The sequence below is a fragment of the Myotis brandtii genome, unplaced genomic scaffold (genome assembly GCF_000412655.1).
Source record: "Myotis brandtii unplaced genomic scaffold, ASM41265v1 scaffold350, whole genome shotgun sequence".
Lineage (NCBI taxonomy): Eukaryota > Metazoa > Chordata > Mammalia > Chiroptera > Vespertilionidae > Myotis > Myotis brandtii.
Window position 1 is genome coordinate 2,336,644 of NW_005363468.1, and position 4,772 is coordinate 2,341,415.

General features: G+C 41.8%; 1 protein-coding gene and 1 long non-coding RNA gene across 2 annotated transcripts in view; one reads left to right on the forward strand and one right to left on the reverse strand.

The window, feature by feature from the left end:
- Positions 1-4,699, reverse strand: part of UCHL3 (ubiquitin carboxyl-terminal esterase L3 (ubiquitin thiolesterase)) — a 53,359-nt gene extending 48,660 nt beyond the window's left edge. Inside the window, exon 1 of the mRNA XM_014544085.1 lies at positions 4,677-4,699. The gene's annotated coding sequence lies outside the window, so the exon portion shown is untranslated. The remainder of the gene's footprint in view (positions 1-4,676) is intronic.
- LOC106727032 overlaps positions 1-4,772 on the forward strand; it is an 8,870-nt gene that overhangs the window by 1,821 nt on the left and 2,277 nt on the right. The window lies entirely within an intron of this gene.

Here is a 4,772-nt window from a genome sequence, read left to right on the forward strand (position 1 = left end):
AAATGAGCTCATGAGAGAGGAATGAGGACCAGCCAGGCACAAATGAGCTCATGAGAGAGGAATGGGGACTAGCCAGGCTGTGGCCCAGGAGAGGGACAAGCTGCATGCCCCGCAGTCCCGGGCACCAGCACCTGTGACCTGGGCGAAGCTGCCTGCCTGGTCCTCTGTGGCTGCGGCCAGCCTGGGCAAAGCTGGCCCAGGTCCTGGGTGCCTGCAGCCGACCAGAGGGAGGGAAGCCTGAGTCCCGGGGGCCTATGACCAGCCAGAGGAGGGAATCCTGGGTCCTGGGTGCGGGGTGAGGCAGAGGTGGTTAGGGGTGATCAGGCCAGCAGGGGAGCAGTTAAGGGTGATCAGGCAGGCAGGCAGAGGTGGTTAGGGGTGATCAGGCAGGCAGAGGTGGTTAGGGGCGATCAGGCAGGCAGGCAGGCAGGCGAGCGGTTAGGAGCCAGCAGTCCCGGATTGTAAGAGGCAACTGGACATCCCCCAAGGGGTCCCGGATTGGAAAGGGTGCGGGCCAGGCTGAGGGACCCCCCTCCCCGCCATGCATGAATTTCGTGCACTGGGCTTCTAGTGTGTAAATAAAAGATGCTTAAAATTTTTAAATAAATTTTCTATTACTTAATTCATTCTAGGTAAGTCCTACGTGTAGCATGACAAAATATTCTTAGAAGGGACTGACCGAATATTAACCAACAAAAGAAATCACTGCTTAACATACCTAGAGACACATGGTTACTAGTTAATGTGTAATAGTTAATAATGATCAGGATGTTATCCTGTTGATCATTCTTATACAAAGTAGGCATCATTAGAGCAAAACCAGTATTTGCTCAAACTAAAAGTACAATGATAACACATGCAACTCCCAAATGGTAACACTGTGAAACTGAGATAAGTGAAAGGCCTTCTATTCCATCAACTTGAGAAAATTAGAAAAGGTATAGATGGATACTATTGTTGGGGTTTACCTGTGGCTTAATCCTAGTAATTCTAAGTTAGTTAATTAAATTTCTATTCATTATCTATCCTCAATTTTATCACTAATACAAAGAGAATAAAGAAACAACCACAAAAATTGTGGCTAAAACTAATCACTGCCTAGATACTTGCACATTCTCCCACTAAAAGTGCATCACTTCTTTTATAAATTATTAAAACAAACTGAACCATAACAAAGCATGCCAGGAATAGAAAACAATCATATACAAATAACATCTCTCCTGTTTATAACACCTCAGAATGGCCTCCTTGTCACCATCTAACCTGTGATGCTTTCTCTGATTTCTTCATCACAGTACCCTGTTAATTTCTATCATTGCACCTATACTATTGCTAATTATTTACTTACTTTTCTGTCTCTTCCCATTGGACTGAAAAGCAGAAAACTATGCATGTTTTAATCATCAAAGTATAACCACCTCCTGCTCAGGTACCTGGTATCAAAAAAGATGCCACCACCTGGCCAGTATGGCAAGGGATTGAGGGTCGAGCCATGAACCACAAGGTCAGGGCTCGATTCCCAGTCAGGGCACATGCTCAATCCCCAGTAAGGGGCATGCAGGGGGCAGTCGATCAGTGATTTTCTCTCATCATTGATGTTTCTCTCTCTCCCTCTTTCTGAAATAATTTTTTTTAAAAAAGATGCTCCCAAAACACTATTTAACTAATGTGAACAAGTGAATTTTTTTTATAGTTTACAAGGTTACCTAGGAACAAAGTCCAATACTAGCTGAATCACAGAATATATTTCCAGTAAAACAAGCTTACATCTTATTAAAAGAAATAATATAATTTAAAAATAGTTGTTCTTTAGTCTGTTAATATAGGTAATTACATTGACTGACTTGAATGGTGAACCAGCTTTATAATACCAGGATAAACTATTTGGGTCAGGATATATTATCCTCTTATATACTGTTGGATTCTCTGCTAATATTTTGTTGAGGATTTTTACATCTATGTTCATGGGGGATATTGGCTTTCAGTCTTTGCTATTATGGTTTGTCTGTTAATGCTAGTCATAAAATGAGTTGAAAAATGTCCCTCTTCTTCTATGTTTATGTAGAATTTATACTATTTCTTCCTTAAATGATTATCTCAAGAGATGCAGAAAAGTCATTTGAGAAAATTCAACATTGATACATGAATAAAAACTCTCAGCAAACTAAGAAGGGAACTTTCTTAACTTGATAAAAAGCTACCAAAACCCTACAACTAACACCTTTTATGATGACAGATCAAATATTTTCCTCCTAACATCTGCAACAAGGCAAGGATGTTCTATCTCCAACTTCAATGTTGTACTGAAGGTCCTAACCAGTGCAATAAGAAATAAAAGGCACACAGATTGAAAAGGTAGAAATAAAACAGTCTATTCATTGAGAATATGATTGTCTATACAGAAAATCACACAGCATCTAAACAACAAAGCTACTAGAATAAGTGACTTTAGCAAGGCAGTAGGACACAAAAGTCAAAATATAAAAACCAGTATCTTGAGCTCTGTTGCTGAGATGGCACTCAATCCAACAGAACAGCATCTCAGACATGTCGAAAACGATGTTTTGATCCCTAAATTTATGATAAAAGGCCCAAGAGAGATGTTCTGAACAAGTTCAAGATTTACCGTATGTACAAGGAATCTGGAATCCTTAGTAGTAAAATGCTGGAAAGAAAATTCTGCATTGAAAGAATGTCCAATGGCTTACTACAATGATCCTACCTTTTATGAAGAATGCAACATGGAATGCCTGAAGGAAAAAGAAGAATTCAGAAAAACTGGAATTGCTCTCAAGGCTACAGACGCTTCCAACAAACACACAGGCAAATATTTAAATGATACTCAGTAACTCTATTCATGGAAATCACAATTACCTAAGATAATGGACACAAGGAAGTATATTTGCTTTATCCTTAATTTTGGAAATATTAATTTTATCTGAAATAAAGTTTCTTTTTCATTAAAAAAAAAGTACTTCTACATATAGTAATGGACGATTAGAAATTAAAACTTTAAAACAGTGTAACTTACAATAGCACCCAAAAATCACTAATCACTTACCCAAAAATCACTAATCACTTGGGTATTAATCTAACAAAATATATGCAATAACTACATGCTGAAACTACAAACCACTGTTGTAACAAGTCAAATAAATGATGAGATGTACCATCTTCATGAATTGCAAGACTCAATATTGTTAAAATGCTAATTTCCCCCAAAATGTAGTTATAGATTTGGGCACACATTCACCATCAAAATCACAATAGGACTTTTTGTGGAAATTGTCCAGCTGATTGTAAAACTTATATAGAAACGCAAACTAAAGTAGCCTGAACAATTTTGAAAAGTAAGACTTACTATAAAACCACAGTAATCAAAACAGTTTGGTATTGGTGAAAGAACAAACACATAAATCAACGGAACCCTACACTCTCCAGATATATGGTAAACTGATTTTTCACAAAAGCTGTACAACAAGTTTTGGATTAAGTCTAAGAGAAATAGGCTTCTTTCCTATGGCATTAAGTCACAAGTTGCAAATACTGACTTCTGCCTAAAGGTTACTCTCAGCTTACAAAGTGGTCAAAATGTGTTAGGGGGGGAAAAAATGAACAGCAAATTTCAAAGGGGGGTAATACAAAACGAAATTAACATAGATAGGAATCGCCACCATTAGGAGAATCTAAAAGGTATATGCTGGGTTTTAAGCTTTTTCTAGATGACTAAAGAGATAAGAGTTGGGGAAATAACAGTCCTTTCAACAACATATAATAACCCTGAAAAAGACAAAGGATTTCTGCTGCCAACATTCAAATATGTCTATCTACTTTCATTATATAAGGAATTTTCTGCAAGCGTTGAAAACCAAAGGCCAACTAAGTACGTGACCAACGTTATTCTCTGGTGATGAGAATGAAGATTAGGGGAAGGAAAATTTCCGTGTAAAGATAAACGAAGACGGCAATAAAAAGCAAACGACCTGTTGAGAACGTAAGGCAAAACGGACCTGAGAAAAGCAAACGTTCACACCCGGCAGCACTGATGCTTCTTTCAATCGAGTGGCTGCTGGGGGGTGTTCCCTCTTCCTCCCCAAACCCAGGCGAACTTCCAGGGTTGTTACGTGGCCAAGAAGAGCGTGGGAACTATTGACCTGGGACCGTCCAACTGCGCTTCCTACGGCACAGAAGGAGCTGAATTCCAGTTCTAAGAAACTGGACGAGGAAAGGGGCGGGGCGGGGAAGAGCAGTGACCTGATGGGGCACCGGATGGTTGGAAGGTGACTTCACGGTGCGGGAGGTGGATGACATGACCAGGACCGGGTGGGCGAGTTTACACAGCTTGGAGTCAGGGAGTGCAGGCAAATGAGTCACCCAGAAGGTCCTGGGGTGGGAAAAGGATGGCATCGACACGAGCAGGAAAGGAGGAAAACGGAGAGAGAACGAGGACTAGGCATACGGGATGAATGAACATCCCTCCAACCCCGAGATGCAGGACACTTGCCGACGGGGGAGTGGGACCACGGGAGGAGCGGAGCCAGCTGGGGGTATATCCAGGTGGGAGGGAGGCGGCCGTGAAACGGGCACACCCGCCGTTGGGACCCTCCTGGGGGGCGCGGAGGTGTAGACGGCCAGGGAGGGCTCCAGGGTCCCGAGCGACAAGACACCTCACTCACCTGGTTGGTGACCTGGAAACGAAACAGAGAACACGCTTTAGAGACAAACTGCCCCGGACCGGCTCCCCTCGCCCCCGCCCGCATCCCCGGCCGGAA